The following is a 17,585-nucleotide window of genomic DNA, read 5'->3' on the forward strand; positions in this document are numbered from 1 at the left end:
GCTGAGACCAAGAGAGGTCAAGTTATTTGCCATAGATAACAGAGCTAGTAAGAAGAGGAATTTTCATTATACATTTTGTATTTTTTCTGCTATACCATGCTACCTTATAAAGACTGGTACAATTGAAAGTCAAAATATGGTGAGTGGATTAGTCACAAAGAGATCATGGTTGTATATCATTTAGGATTATGACCAGTTATAAGTAACAGAGGAGAGGGGAAATAACATTTGTTTAAGCAAGATAGAGCTTTATTTTTCTGTCTGATGAAATCCAGGGGAGGCAGTACAGGAATGGTACAATGGTGCAGCTTTACTTAGGCTCCGGGGACTACCACTTCTAGTCAATTACTCTGCCATCTCTAGGGTCAACTCCAACTTCTCCTGGTTCCAGATGGCAGGTAGAGCTCCAGTTCCCACATTTGCATTTTAAAGGGAGAATGGAGGAAAGGATGGAAAATGATAGAGACAGAGGCCACATGCTCGAGTCTTTTAAGAACGGTCCTTAAAGTTGCCACCTGATGCATTTGTTTACATCCTATTAACAGTTATATTTAAATGGAAGGGAACTTGGAAAATTAGTTGTCTTTATTTTGATTAGCTATGTGCCTTGCTAAAAATCATGAGTTCTAATACTATGGAAAAGGCAGTAAATTAGCATTGAGTTACAACTAATGGTCTCCGCCTAGACAGGCTAGATGTGTAGTTGAGCTGGAAGTCAAACTGCAGGAGTCAGTATGCAAATGGCAGTGAAAAGTGGTAGCACAAATCCTCTTCTAAGAAGCTTGGCTCTGAACGAGAGGGTGGTTTACCAGATGACTATCATACCTGAGTCTGTGTCACTCCTACAAGCATTTGTTTGAAAGACTATTAGAAAACCCACAAATTCAAAATGTCACTTCACACAGAAACTGAACAGCCAAATGTTTGCCAGGAGGGTAAAGCAGTGTTGTTAAATGAGACAGGTCTATCCCAGGACCTGGTGACAGGTTTACATCTTAATCTAGATCCATTGTGCTGTATCTGGGCACATGCCTCATTGTTTAGTACTGAACTGTAATTAAAAATGCAACAGAGTTTGAATAGACAGATATGGTTTAGAATATTGGCTTTCCAGCTTGGCATGTCCTTGATAATGGGAAGGTTATTTAACCTGAGACTCAGTTTTCTTATCTAAACAGTGGGAATGATAAAACTTGTCTCATAAGAGTTATTGCGAGGTTTTGTGTAAGAACGTATCCAATTTGTCTAGCATGGTAGTTGCCTCATAATAAATCCCAATTAATGTAAAAATCTCTTCCTCTCAGCTTCTAAAAAGAAGGCTGTTTATGAACATTTGTACACTTGAGCCATTATGTCTAAATGTTTCCTTTATTATAGCTCCTTGTTTTATATCCACATCCTTGATGCTAGTAACATAATCTGGGGAGTAAAAATAAACCACTGAGAACAGAATCCAAAAAGCAGATTTGTTAGAAATAAATTTAAAGTGCATCTCAGGCTATGATTTTCACATCAGTTCTAAATATATCAGATTTCTATTTATAATTTTTTTCTCACAAAATGTGTTTTGATATTTAAAGCATGTGATGAAAGTTTAAATGGGAAAATATTTTCAGTTCTCTTGCATTTGCATGCATTGAAAGTTTTTAAATGAAAATATTTTCCTTTTTTTTTTGTATTTGCATACAGGGGTAATAATTAGAGATTCCAATGGGTCACTGTCACAAGTGTATGCTTGTGATATAGTTTTTCCCATAAGTCAGCCAGGCAGCTACTCGGCTAGCTGCCTGCTGAGCAGCCCAGTGCCAAGGAATAGACAAGAGTCACACAAGGTAGCTATGCTATTCAGTCAGGTTTTATTGAATGCAGGTTCACTCAATGTAGAGCATCAACTTACATTAATATCCTAGTCACACTCTAACAACCTAAGAGAAACATATCACACACACAAAGAGCAATCTGTGGGGAATAAGGAACCTGAGTCCCAGAGTCTGAGGTCCAGAGACAGCACAGTGGGCAAGGGAGTTGTCAGAATCTCGAGAGGAAGGACCTCCAGAGCCAGGTCGGCAGCAGGACAGAGGAAGTCCTCAGTCCCACAGGACAGGTGGCTGATGCCGAGAGAGATCAGCATGGAGCAGCGCTCTGTGTGTGGAGCTGGGCTGTCTCAGCAGTGATCTGGAGCCTGCCTCAGTTAGACCTTGAAAGTGGGGTACTCCACCCTTCTGGGTGTTTTTGATAAATGTTTTGGGACCCCCGATGGTAAGTATGGAATTTACTCAGGAGCCTATGGGTGGTACATGGCTGTTTTGCTTGATATCCCTGGTAGCAAGAATGGAATTTGCCCAGCAGCCTCTCTGTGAGTGGTTCTGCTCTGCAGACATGGCTGTTCTGATCACATGTGCAGGCATCTCAGGTTTCCTTGCCAGACATGTCTGCTCTGACCATGTGTGCAGATATCTTAAATGTGTCTCCTTGCCAGATGTGTCTGCTATGACTTAGGTAGTTTCCCTCTTGAACCAAAGTGTCTTGCTGACCGACAGCGATTTTGGTGGACATCAGTGACTCCACTTTGTTTTATATTCTTTATGCTACCTTAATCAGACCTATGCCATTTTGTTGGTCCTGAACTCCACAGTCATGCTCCATCTCTCAAGAATAAACCTAGGATTGTCACCAGAGCAGCCTCTTGGTGGTTAAGTTAGTACTTCCAGGGCCAGAATTCAACTTTTGTCTTGGAATGTTTTCTAGGTCCCTATAGGATTCACACTAAATCATGAGCTATAATTTAGTGTATATGTAATCTTGAAGGACATCACAGTTTATATTAGTTAGATTAAAAAATCAAATCTACTTCTTTTTCCATTGTAAGGTATGTTACTAGTCAGAAGCTACAATTTTTGATCTCAGGCAACAGCGTGTATGAATTCTGCTTAATGAATACTGATGTCTTGTGATTGTTTTGGAAGTGATAAACTGATATATGAGGGATTCGAAATGAGCACTTACCTCCTCACGGATCTGGTGTTTCAACGCTGTCTAACACAGTTAGTCTTAGATGTTCTATTTCTTCTGTTATGAAAACTATCCTGCCAGTCCCTGTGAAAAGAAATTAAACACAAAACACCCCTACCAACTCTACCTTTTATTTAAACATAGAAGTAGAAGCCATGGCTTTAGTTTATTTGACAATTTTTCCCCATCTGTACTTTATTTTATTATAATTTCCTAGAGTGGCATTTCATAGAATGTTAAACAAAGGGGATGGAGGCTTTATGCACAGACAGCTGGAATTATCTTATTGATATGTCCTTCTTTAGAAAGAAATTCCATTCCATCTGGTTGAACAAACATTGATAGTAACCTAAGCTGTATTTGGGCACTGGATGAGACCCTGTGGGTATTCAGAGGTGGCAGATCCAACTCTTGCCTTTTGTGAGGTTGCAGATTATTGGAAGAGAAAATAATATTTAGAAACAAGCTGCAAATCAAGACTGAAAGATGAATCCTGCTTATTCATTAAACGTGGTCTGCAGCCTGTGTGTTTACTGATTCCTGGTGGGGACTTGGAATGAGTAGATGGCTTGCATCCCTGAAGATGTCTGATGGAAGCAGAGGCTGACTGAATTAATTGGAAGGCAACAAGAGAGGTCATCGTGTCTGGTCCCTGTCCCTTTGAAGGATGGCATAGAAACTCTGCCAGACAGATTGCGACCTGCTTTAATCAGCCACTGGCATTGTACCTACGTCTGGGCTGTGACCCCTAAAGTTGGGAAGAAAAGTGAAAGACCCAGTCAGTCACCCAGAGGACTGGCCGAATTGCACAGAGGAGATGATTGCTTTCCTTTTTCATCTAGGTGGTCCAGTACTATACACGGATACCCTAAAGTTTTCATTTAAAAGGATATGCATTTTACACTTAAGGTATTTCTGCTTTTCTCTTTTAAATGTAGGTTTCTGTTATAAAAGCCATTGCTTTTTACATTTTGGGGCATTTTTAACAACAACCAAGAAACCCCAGGGTTCTTTGAATGGGGTTGGTTTCCAGTGATTTGCCTTTTTGAGTCGGCAGGAGAGAAAAACCATAACTCACACTTTCTTGTTATTTGTCTCTTCCCATACTTCATTTAATTAATGCTACCAAGGCTTTTCATTCCTCATGCGCAAACTCATTTAATGATTCCCTCAAGTTTTCTTATCCCCAACGGAACTTAATTACAAAAGAATGGAAAGGCAGCTGAAAAGAGGCAATGTGATGTAAACAGAAGAGTCTTAGAATTAGGTGGTTAGGGTTCTATTCCTGACTCTGCCTTTTTGTGAACTGTTGGCCCTGGGAATCACTTATTGTTCCTTTACCTCAGTTTCACCATTTGTAAGATAAGAAGATTGGACTAGGTCAATGAGTTTTAAACTTTTTTGGACCACAGGCTAGGTTAATAATTTGTTGTATACAGCAACCCAGTACACATATGCCTTGCACCTGAAAAAGTTTTATTTATTTATAAATATATATTTTTTAATTTTTAGAGAGAGGGGAAGGGAAGGAGAAAGAGCAGGAGAGAAACACCAATGTGTGGTTGCCTCTCATGTGTCCCCTACTGAGCACCTTGCCTGCAACCCAGGCATGTGCCCTGACTGGGAATTGAACTGTGACCCTTTGCTTCACAGGCCCATGCTCAATGCACTGAGCTATACCAACCGGGGCAAAAAAAAAAAGTTTTAAGAAGCAATACTTCCTGTTACTACATGTGGTGCAGTTAATTTCTGTTTTATTTTTAAAGCATAGTTTGTGATCCTGTTTCTGACCCACTGCATTGATTTTAAGAACCACTAGTAGGTTATGCCATGAAGATTAGAAACAGCAGATGGGATGACTTATAAGGTGGTTTTATCATGAGCATTCCTATTTTATTAATTATAGGTTCTAGAGTCTTATAATATGTGTTTGCATAGTAACATTACTTCATTGTTGACAAAAGCCTTAAAACAAAAAAATGATAAAACAGGGGAAAAGGAAGGTGGAACTAGGAAGAGTGGAGAGGAGAAAAGTTTTACTTCCTATGTGTGTTTTTATGCAGGCTGTCATATTTACTGTTCAGCTTTCTGTTCAAAGGAGAACAACTGAGAGAAAACTATCAATAATCTGCCAGTGGAATGACTGAATTCAGTTGCTGAATGATGCCACAGTCTGGGAAACAGTTCCGGTGCCATCTCTTTCCCCAGTTTCTGGGCTGTCATTTACATCCTAGAGAGTTTGTAATTAATAATAAAAGTACAAGCCCAGTGATGAACCTTGATGTGAATGTAGAGATGCCACAAATCAGGCAGGACACATTTCTGTACTGCCAAGTGAGCAGACAGGTTCCAGGGGGTGCAGATTTGGTGCAGCAGGTGGCATTTCCCTGGCCCATCTTCACAGAAACAACACACTGTATTGATCACTCATTAGGCAAATATGCAGTTATCTGGTGGGACAGTGTATTTCTGGCCTAAGCAGTTGCTCATCTCCTTATGGCAGGGTCTGCCCACACACTGAAGCCAGGAACCAGAAAGTCACTCTTGGCAGCACCCTTTGCTGTGGTTCCAACAAATCCTGTTAATTTTATCTCCTAGCATGTCTCAAGTGCATTTACATTTCTCCATCTTCATCATCACTTTAGCCCATGCTATCATATGCCCTTGTTCAAATTATGGAATAACTTCCCACCTAGCCTTTCCCATTCATGTTTTTCTCGTTCCTATCTGTTCCTCTGACCCAATGCTTTTTTTGAATGGGAAACCTGATTTCACCTTTCAATGGCTTCTCACTGCTCTTGGAAAAAGACAAATTGACTCCAGGTAGCCTGCAGGGTCTCATAATCTGGCCCCACCCACTTCTCAGGACTCACCTGTGCTACATGCTTCTCTGGCCTTATTTCAGCCCCTTATACTCTTCTACCTCTTCCATCCCTGAGTCTTTGCTGTCACTTGCCCCTGTGTCCCCTCCGCACTACTTCCCTCCCTAACCTGATTCACTCCCATGTACCCTTTAGATCTTAGCCCCACTGTCACTCCATGACATCTAGGACCAGGTGGGTATTAGTTTACTTCATGGTAATTATCCAGCACAGTGCTTAATATAAGGTCTGTCCGAAAAAAAGTCTAATCGTTGTTAATATAATGAGAATGGTTTGTGCAACATTGATGTTACCTTGCAGCCAGGGACAGTGAATTGGAATGCACATGCATGAACAATGACGACTTCACTGTACTGGTCGGTAGGGGTGGTAGACGCTTTGAGTGAGCTTATGTACTGTGTGGCTGTTGCATTCAAAATGATTGAGCAAGTAGAACAACAAATCTGCATCAAATTTTGCATAAAGTTTGAACATTTCTCCACGGAAACTATTTGGATGATTCAGAAGGCTGCAGCTATGGGCAGCTGGTGATTGGCAGCTTCATCTTAACAATATGCCCATTCATGCATCATGTCTTGTGCAGAGGTTTTTGGCAAAACATCAAATCACCCAGGGGACTCAGCCCCTATACAGTCCAGATTTGGTGCCTTGTGATTTGTGGCTTTTCCCAAAGTTCAAATCACCTTTGAAAGAGAAGAGATCTCAGGCCATTGATGAGATTCAGGAAAATACGACAGGGCAGCTGATAGCGATTGGGAGAAATGTGGGATGTCCCAAGGTGCCTACTTTGAAGGGGACTGAGGTATCATTGTCCTGTGTACAATGTTTCCTGTATCTTGTATCATCTTCAATAAATGTCTCTACTTTTCATGTTAGATGGCTGGATACTTTCTGGACACACCCTGTCATATATCACAAAAGCTTAATGACTAACGTTAATAAGAATCCCCTTTCCCTGGCTGGTGTAGCTCAGTGGATTGAGCGCGGGCCTGTGAACCACACGGTCGAGGTTCGATTCCCAGTCCGGGCACATGCTTGGGTTGCAGGCCGGTTCCCTGCAGGCCAGTTCCCAGCAGGGGACGCAAGAAAGGCAACCATACATTGATGTTCCTCTCCTTCTCTCCTTCCCCCCTTCCCCTCTAAAGATAAATTAAATAAAATATCTTTAAAAAAAAGAATCCCCTTTTATAGTACTTATATTTTCAATATACTCTTCAGACTGCCTTATTTATCTTAACTCATTTAATTATGACAACAACCCTATGGGAAAATACTATTATTATTCTCTCTTATCCTTTTATAGATAATAAAAGCCATAATATAATCCTTTTACCTATCATCCTTTATAGATAAGAAAACTGAGTCATGAGAATTTTAGGGACTTAAAGTCTCATAAATAGTAAATGGTGGTGTTTGATTTGAACCCAGGCAGATTGGCTGCAGGGTGTTTGTTCCTAATCATTCAACATAAACGGCCTTTATCATGTTTATTAAATGAGTATATAAATATGTATATATATGGTTTATATTTTATTTCCTCGTGCAGTTGAAAAAGCGTTGCACGTTATAGAAGCTTAAGTATTTTGTAGCCCATATGACAAATAATGGTGTCCGTTTATTCACTAAAGAATGTACCAAATGTTCTACACTTCATCCTCACAACAGCCGTGAAGCTCTAGAGGTATAAATCCCCATCTTATAGGTGAAAAATAGGACATCCAGAGGCAGAGTCTCAAATCTTTATCTGTCTGATCTCAAAGTCCGTGTTCTTTTGCATTTTTTTGTTATTATGCAGAAGAGATAGGACTTAATCTGTAACTAATTTTAAAAATAAGAGAAATGCTAGAACTTGTATGAACAGATGGTACAACTTATTATAAAACTACAATAATTATATATCATATTGACATATTAAGAGACAAGTAAACTGGAGTAAAAATTCCAAATATATACAAGAATATATGAGTTTGATATGTTAAAAGTGACTTCATGTAAATTAATGGGAAAAAGAATATTCATTTAATTGATAGTCTAGAAGAATTGATTTACTGTTTGGAAAACATGATGTTAGATTCCCGCCAAGGGGGGAGGACAAAAAACTGTACTTGAAAAATAACTAAATAAAATTAAAAAAAAAAAAAGATTCCTACCTTGCATCAGATATCACATTGAGTTTCAGAACAGAATTAAATGCAAAATTTGAATCCATTAAATGAACTGTAATTTAAACATAAAAACCGTGCTTTATTGCCATGTAGGGAAAGTCTCACTATAAGTAAAGTAAATACAGTATATTTTAAAAGGTAGAATCATCCTAATTTGAACATCGTTCCGTACACCAAACATTTCCTGGGTTTGAGTCTCAGTCAGAGCACATGCCTAGGTTGTGGTTCAATCCCTGGTGGCCATGCACATGGGAGACAACTGATCAGTGTTCCTCTCTCACATAGGTGTTTTCCCTCCCCTCCCCTCCCCACCTTCCTTCTCTCTCTCTGTTTCTCAAATCAATGAATATATCCTTGGATGAGGATTTTTAAAAAAAGAGAAAGAAAGAAATGCTGTAAGTGAAACTGGAAAAGACACTGGAGCTCATGCTGCCTGTCACTTGCCAAACCCAATAAGCAGACACAGAGACTGAATCTTTATGGAGCTTTATTCAGACGGCCAGTGATGTCAGAAGTCAGCGAGTTTGCACACTAACAAAACCTTCTTACGTTTTCTTTCCAGGCCAACATTTTTATAACAGGGAATATACAAGGTGCTGTGAGGGATTTTTAAATTTAGGAAGAATTAGGTGAAAGAAACTGCAGCATCCTTGTCCTGGGCAGTTGGCTGTTCCCAGGGACGGGTGGTCCTCTGCCTCTCCCTGGAACACAATGGCCCAGATGCCTCCACTTCTCCCCGGGCGGTGGTCTGTGGCAGTGCCCCAGGAGGTCAGGTGTTTCTCCCAGGAGCCAGGATGGGCCTTATCTGTAGTTTCTGAAACAAAAGCTTTAATCTATGCATTACTTACTAGGCTTATAACTATTGACCTTAAACTACAATTTTCCAGCTCTCGAGTCCTCTATCTTAAGATAAGACTGGTATGAGAATGGTAGTTAACACCGTTGACTAGTAAACATTCTTTATTTTCTTTTCATCTTCCCCTCCCCACATTTCTAAGACTGTGTATTAATTTTGTAATTAGAAAAAAAATTTTACAAATGCACATCCTAACCCACATCATAGCCATTGAGATAACTATAAAACATTTTGGGGTGGGAGATTATTATTTTGTGGGAGAGATTGAATATGCTTTAAAGAGAAACTCTTTAACTACTGAGCTTTCTATTTATCAACAGTTTTATATACTATTTTGAATAATTTTTTCCCCTGTATGCATGATCTAAGATAATTATGTGGGAAAATGCAACTGTTTGAATTTAATCAGATGTCTCTTTTGTTTGTTTGGAGACTTAGGGATATATCTATGAAATAACTTCCTCTTCTGAATGTCTTTTTAAAAAACAACTGGTTGTTTTGCCTAGAGATACAGTCTCAAGCTTATTTGCCTCTCACTTTAGAATAGTCAGTGTTTTAAGAACCCTAGGGCGTTGCATGGAAAATTTAACACCTGAAGGGGACACCTGGCACTGCCTGAAGCATTTTCTGTTTACTGCCAGGCACAAAAGAGGGAAGTTACTGTGGGCTGAGGGACCACTCCTCAGTGCTTAATTTACAAATGTCACCTGATGTGTCCTCAGGCCTCTAAGAGCCTTTGGTCCTTGGGAGGACATTTAAATTACAGAGGAAGATATAGAACAGGTGCTTTTCAGTGGAGGACCCTTATCTTCTCATTTCCTCTGCCTTTTGTAAATTGATAAGCCTGAGGCTCAAGTTAGTCCGTAGTTAAACAGTCTGTTTACACAGGCCCTTGACAAAGCCTACTATAGAATCCACAAAACAGAACCTTGGGTGTGAAGTTCTCTTTTGAACTTGATGGTTATTTATCTAGGGACATCTTATAGGCTTATGAATACATGCACACATGCACGCTTACCTTCCAAAGCTAAAATACTCTATTAATTTTTAGAAATAGAAATGCGTGTGCCTTATTAGCCTCGGCTTTCACCACAAATATCCAATTACCATTTTTAGCCAGTGTTTCTGTAAAAATATTATTTTATAATACTCTTTAATTCCTGTTCCACTACTTTTTATAAACACGCACACATGTACACAAGACCTCTATTTACTAATTAATTCAGGACACGAGACAATCATATGTCCAGTGGCTGAAAGTAAAATAAGAGTTCAAAGAAGTGGAAATTAAACCCGAGTTGGAAGAATGAAGGAACATTTCAGAGAGGAGAGAGTAGTCGTGGTGGCAGAGGTTTTGAGTCAGGCCTGACTTTATCATCTTTTGCCATAAATATGTAACCCTAGGTAAATTACTCAATTTTTTGAGTGTTAGTTGTTTTATGTGTAAAAAAAAATAGTAACAATAATTTAGGAGTAAAGAGATGCTATTTGTGAAGTATCCTACCCATTTTAATTGAGTCCTCCTTCCCTTTCACTTCTCTGATCTTTTCTATAAAAAACTTTTATTTATTTTTAGAGACAGAGGAAGGGAGGGAGAAAGAGAGGGAGAGAAACATCCATGTAAGAGAGAAACATTGATCGGTTGCCTCTTGCATGCTCCCAAATGGGGACCTGGCCCGCCGCAACCCAGGCATGTGCCCTGACTGGAATCGAACTGGCAACTGTTTGGCTCACAGGCCAGGCCAATGTTCAATTCACTGAGCTACACCAGCCAGGGCTCTGATCTTATTTTCTATACTTTTTTTTCTTTAACCATTGAATCAAAATAAAAAGAGAACTGAAAATGTTCCTCCTTCTTGAGGAATCAAATGTGATGTATATTTCAAGTCTAAGAATAATGAAAATGCAGTCATACAGTTAATCAAACAGAGAGTGTAGGATGAAAAACTTAGGCTGATATTTGCCTTTTTAAAAATTTTTTTGCAAAATTTGCAGGTCAACAGTAGATCAGCTACTGGATAGTCTAAACTTTTTTGGAGAACTAAGCTGAGCGGTATTTGTTCAGTTACACCCTTATGTAATTTTCAGGTGGTCTTAGTGGAAAGAGAAAACAGAATTAACATGCCTTAGAATCCAGAATTTTACACTGAAGGGCCCCTAATTAATCATCTTGTTCAATCCTCTATTTTTTTCTGAGAGGTAAGCAGTTGCCAAAAAAAAAAAAAAAATCATGAATCGACCAAGGACAAAGTCAGTTGTCCATAGCGTGAGAACACAGGTTTTTGACTTCTCATGCCGTTGGCCTTATGATAGCACTGCATAAAGTGGCTTAAATTATTGCAATATTATAAATTAATCAACCATATAACTGTTACATGATTACTCTAAATATTTGGACCTTTTATTCTTTAAATAATTCCATAATTGTATAAAGTCTGAACTGTGGTAGAGGGTGTCATAAATGCCACAGAATATTATAGATCTGTCATATCAGCAGGTTTTGACTCAGTCAGGAAACTGTCATAAACTGAATTTTTTTATTTACCAATTTTCCACATTTTGTTAATGGTGCCAATATTCTACTACCTAGTCTCAAGGCTCCTTACTCCTGTGTTTGCGGATTGCCTCCAATCCTTACTCTCAGATTTAATTAAATGTTCGAATATGTAAATTTGGCATCTGAAATGTATTTCCTCTTACTTTTCTTTTCCACTGTTTCAGCCTGTTCCTGCTCTTTACATACCTGCCTCCCAACTTTTATCTCTACATTCAACCTATGTTTGCTTCAGTTTACTTTTCTCTTCAACCCCAGAAATAATTTTAAGTACCAGTCTTGGCTCTCTGTTTCCAACTGAACAATATTCAGTATTTGACCCATCATTTATGATGATATTTGATCTGATATGGGTTGAAAATAAATAATTAAATATAACCAGGAATCCCCAAACACCAATTTGAAAGATACATGCACCTTTCTATGTCCATAGCAATGTAATTTAACAGCCAAGGTATGAAAACAGCCCAAGTGCCCATCAGCAGATGAGTGGATAAAAAAGCAGTGGTACATTTACAGAAAGGAATATTACATGGCCATGAAAAGGAGGGAGTCTTACCTTTTGTGACAGCATGGGTGGACCTGGAGATTATTATGCTAAGTGAAATAAGCTAGTCAGAGAGAGACAAATACCCTATGATCTCACTTACATGTGGAATCTAATGAACAAAATAGAAACAGAGACATGGACACATGGAACAGACTGACAGCTGCCAGAGGTGAGGAAGGAGGGGAGGGCTGGATGAAAGAAGATGAAAGGATTAGTCAGAGAACATATATGCATAACCTCTGAACTCAGACAACAGTGTGGTGATGGCCAGTGGGAAAGGGGGGTTGGGCAGGGTGGAGGGGGACTAAGGAGGGGAAATAGCGACATCTGCAATAGTGTCAACAATAAAAATAAAGAAAAAATATTATTATTAATGATTTAACTTAAATGAATAAAGACATAAGCCAATTGATCGATAGATAGATAATTGCCGGTCCTGCACAACTGAGCTGGCATGTTATCTGAAGCTGGGAGGCTGAGGGGGTTTCTGGGAAGGAGTGAAGAAAGTTAGAGTGGACATGTAAGCGAAGTCCTGTGGTTGGAGAGCTCATGTGACATTCAAGGACCTGAAAGTGGAGCACAGGGAGGGGGGTGGGACCAGCAGATCTGGCTAGAGCAGTGGGGGCCCCATCACAGAAGCCCCTTTGGAGAGTTTTCCTAGTTGAACACTGAGGCTCAGTGAGGTTCCTTCAGGTTAGTGAGTTGTGCAGCTGGGCCCCGATCCCAGGTCTGCCTCACTGGGCAGTCCTCTTTCTCTCGCTGCCTCCATCAGTCAGTTTGTCTCTCTGCCCTACTGCAGGGCCCATGTTGCCCTCCCTCTGCAGTTTGGGAGGCGGACACGTTTCACCTGGGCATCCTAGTGCTGAGGGGATATACCAGTATAACTGAACCTGCTTGTGGCCCTTTCCCATCCTCCCCCTATTGTGTCCTTGGAACCAAATCAGTTTAAGTTCAGTATTCAGTGACTTATATTTACTTTTCAGTGTGCACTGCAGTTCTTGGCATGTTTCTCACTTATTTCAAAGTCACCTACCACATACATGTGAGATACTGGCAAAGATTTGGTCCTACATGCATACATGTATTTATTCATGGCAGCTGACAAATTCTCCCTTTCTCTCTTACCAATCTCTGCACAGCAACTGCAGGAAAATGATTTTAATTGTTTAAAACAGTAGCTACATACTTAAGAAAAAATCAGGGAGAAGATGAACAAAGAAACATTTTTAACATGCAAATTTAGAGTGTGGATTATTTCTCCTCTATGCTAAAGCTATAGTAAAAAAGCCAATCAATTGAATGTTTGCTTTCCCAGGAATAAAAGGACTAATATGACTTTCGATTTTCCCCACTGATTTGGCCAGCTGTTTATTAGATCATCAGTACATTAACATTAGAAAAAGGAAAATAGCCCCTCTCATTTTAATTTATAAAAGTAAACTGTATCCTAAGAAATGAGAAGTTCTTAGAAAGCAAAGCTCGGCAACTATGTGTCAGTCAAAGAAGTTATAATTTACATCGGGCTCATTCTAGGCGAGCACATTGCCGTGTACAGGGCACTTGGCGAACTTGAGCAGATTGGCCTTTTTAGAGGAAACGAAAACCAAGGAGATACATGTGCTGTGTGAAAGGCCTTGACTGAAATACACATGCCATCGCTTGGGCCAGCAAGAGTTTACTGTGTGTCCAGGAACACGAGGTACTGCTAGAAGTTTTAGATTTCATTAATGGAAACATAAAACAATCTTGCAATAAAATTTATGAGGCTGACTTTATCTACCACCGCACACTTGGCTACATGTTGTTAATTTTAAGCTATACACTAAAAACACATTACAACTTTACAGTGTTTTAAATGGATGACTGACATACAGCCTTTGACAATATTTAGCACTTTATAGCTAACTTTAGAAACTATAGCATAATGAAATTTTACAGCCAATTAAGTTGATGAGTCACTGTCAGTTTCCTAAGTTCCTCTTTTAGAGGAAAGAGACAAATGGATATAGGAAGTGAGGAGCAAACTAATTCCTGTAAAGTATCGCCACGAGATGGAACTGTTAAGGAATAGAAAAAATACATTCTCTCAACAGCCCCCCAAAAACCCAAATAATTTCTTTTTAAATTTAGAAATGATAATAGAGTTCAGTCTTTTGTCACCATGTGTTTACATTGACTTAGAAAAAAAGAGCAATGGTGTCCATTGGCTCGTGTGACGGTCGTCCCTAGACAGCTTTCTGACCTTTCCTTTACAAGGACAAAAATGTGCGAAGTTGAATATCTTCTGTCTTCACTCAAACTAACTGGAGTTTATAAGTAGAAAGGGAAATAAGAGTTTGGTGAAAATTTAAATAGTTCCCTTTAATAAGATGGTGTAGTATTTGGGAATTAATATAAATCCATTATATATGAAGTTTATTTATATATTTTTAGGAAAATCCAAGGAAGAGTATATCTATTAAGTTGGAGCATCTCTATTAACATTTATCAGGAAAAATGTGGTATAAAACTTTATTCCAATTACTGAATGCTCAGAAATGTCTTTATAGACTGGTAAGGTGGTTATAGTAGCATTACAATAAAATCATAATGTATTAAATCTAGAACAATTTGGCTTGGGTATTCTATGCCTGCTGACCCCACTCCACACTATTGTGATGGAGGTGTGGAACTCCTCTCTCTTCCTTTCAAGTCCATTAAAAAAAACCCAAATTATATAAACGAACAATACGTTCCCAGAAGAGATGTGCCTGCATGTGCGCGTGTGTGTCTGCAGCGGGGGTTGCAGAGTTGGCAATGCACATGACATGACCTGGGATGTCCGTGCTGTGCACCGAATGTGTGTGTTTCCCCCAGTTCATGTGCTGAACCCTCACCCCCTAATATGGTGGTTGATATTAGGAGGTGGGGCCTTGGGGAGATAATTAGGTTTAGATTTAGTTATGAAGGTGGAGCCCTCATGAATGGAATTAGTGCACTTACAGAAGTCATGGAAGCTTGCTTCCTCTCTGCTCTCTGCCTTGTGAGGTTATAACAAGAAATCGGCCAGAAGATATCCTTCACAAGAACCCAACTGTGATGGGCCCCAAGTCTGGTCTTCTAGCCTTAAGAATGGTGAGAGATAAATTCCTGTTGTTTACAAGCCACCCAGTGCTTTGGGTGGTACTTTGGTACTTTGCTATAGCAGCCCAAACTGATGAAGACAGGTGGATTTCTGTGTTTTGAAATTACAGACATGCCATGTCCCTAGCTGGGAGATCTGATTTAAAAAATCCGGAGAGCACTGATGAATCTTGAGAAGGTAACCAAGAATAGGAACAACTGTTCTACGATGCAGAATCTCCATTTTCAGTTACCAGTTTCAGTAACGCAAACAAACGAACCACCAGGATCTCCATGTGTACCCAGGGAGTCTACCCTGGAAGTAGTGATTTGAGTCTTATCTCAATAAATTTCCTTCTCATTTGCCTCTTTTCTTCAGAAACAACCTTGGTTGTCTGACCAGGACTGTCCAGGTTTTGGTTTTATATCCTGAGAAACTCTTCAGTCCTGGACTAACCAGAATGCCTGGTTACCAAATAAGATCTTTTAAAGAGATCACTGAATTATTTTGGCTTCTGTGACCATTCTTCAGTAATTATGTATTAATTGTCTATTTTGTGGTTAAAACTGTGGGTGAGACATTTTAGGCAGAAGCTGAGAAGGCTGTTTCAACAAATCATTTGATGGCGTTCTGGACATCAGCAGGACTGCCCTGGGACCCAGGAGACAAAGTGCCCCACACGGTTAGGGAAAGGACGGGGTCCCCACAGCTGCATGGATCTTAGCTGAGATCATGAAGCTAAGGCAGCTTGAAGGACATGATGTACCGTTTGGCACCTGCAGGTGTTCTTTGTCACATCCGCCCCCTCTCTCTGCGCTCCCAAACCTGCTCCCTAAAACCTTAATATGAGGTTTTAGGGAAATAATGATGGAACTCTATACAATCATAGCCTGGTTTTAGATTTAGTTAAATTTGACATGGAAACAGACTACATAAAGTTATGGTAGACAATTGGAACTGTGGGCTGAAAGTTAAGTGACAGGAAAGTTCTAGACAATTAACTTTTAAGAAAGCTAGATTCCAAACGAATTAAAGTGATTTGGACCATATAACCAACATTTTGGATACATATTTATATTTCTAAATCATAGAAAAAATAATGGGTGAAAAAGTTGAGAATGAATGGATTCTGAGGTTGGAGGAAAAAAAGGATTCAATCTTGGGGAATGGGAAGTTGATACATCGGAAAAAAAATCACAAAGACTTGTGGAAAAGGGGGAAGCAGGATTCAGGATCATGACAGACTGCAGGGAACAGAGTGCGAACCAACATTTATAGGATCAGAACACAGCAAGTGTTTGAGACCAGAAGAAAATGTTCAATGATTGCATGAATAAAAATGAATGAAATGTTCACTACATCTGTCTAGAAGAAAGCCACTGGTCTTGTGAGTGTAAAGAAACAAATATAGATAACCATTTTAATTCACTCTCTAAATTTAGAGGATATATGTATTAGGGTGAAGAAAATAAGGTTTTGCTGAATTCAAAGACTCTGTTAGAAGTGACTAAGTGGCATCCGTGGGAGGGAAGGTTTAAAGGGCTTGCTTTTGGTCTCCAAGTGTTACAGGATATCTAAGGTTGTGGGGATGCGGAAGTGATAACAGATTCTTTTGGGACCCTTAGTAAGCCCTCATTTTCTTTCTCTGATTTTTTTGTTGAGTGCCAGACATTTTTGTCATCTACATTTTTCTGGGCATTGAGTAAATATTGGGCTTTGAGCTGAGACCTGGGAATGGTTCCCACATCTGCTCGAATGTGTCCTAAGTGAGTTTCATCTCCATGCACCCCAGCTTCTTCATCTTCAAAACAAGAATGTAGGAGTACAACTCACAATACAGCATCTAGTTTTCACATCAAATTTATCTTTCATTTTTAATTCTATGCTTCTATTGTATCTAAAATGATAATCCCTAGTACCAATTCTCAGCTCTAAACACAAAAACAATTATTCTTAATGATACTCATTTTGAAAGTTCTACATCTTCTTAATAGAAAATTAAAATAGACAATTTATGAGGATCTAATGTACAGCATAGTGACTATAGTTAAACAGTATTGTATACTAGAAATTTACTAAGAGATTAAATCTTAAAAGTTCTTGCCACAAGAAAAAAATGGCAACTATGTGAGGTGATGGTTGCGTTAACTAACTTTATTGTTGTAATCATTTCACATTATGTATCATTACAGTGGTATATCAAATCATTGCAGTAAACCCAAACTTACAAATGTTACATGTCAATTATATCTCAATAAAGCTGGAAAAGATAAAAAATAAAATAATATAGAAATATAAGATCAAGAAGAAAATAAATGATTCTCCTAAAGATAAACAAGATATATTCTTATTTACCATTTATAAAAAGGGCTTACAAATAGAACACAGTCTAAAAAAGAACAGATCTGGCTGGGGAAAGACCTGACTTTGGGTCACTAATTAAATGATGCCTCTGCAGCTAAA

General features: G+C 39.1%; 1 protein-coding gene across 6 annotated transcripts in view; it reads left to right on the forward strand.

Annotated features, from left to right (window-relative positions):
* The window catches only part of GRM8 (glutamate metabotropic receptor 8), an 826,045-nt gene that overhangs the window by 468,358 nt on the left and 340,102 nt on the right, over nt 1-17,585 (forward strand). The window lies entirely within an intron of this gene.

Source organism: Artibeus jamaicensis, unplaced genomic scaffold, assembly GCF_021234435.1.
Source record: "Artibeus jamaicensis isolate MK-2021 breed Jamaican fruit bat unplaced genomic scaffold, CSHL_Jam_final scaffold_3307, whole genome shotgun sequence".
Classification (NCBI taxonomy): domain Eukaryota; kingdom Metazoa; phylum Chordata; class Mammalia; order Chiroptera; family Phyllostomidae; genus Artibeus; species Artibeus jamaicensis.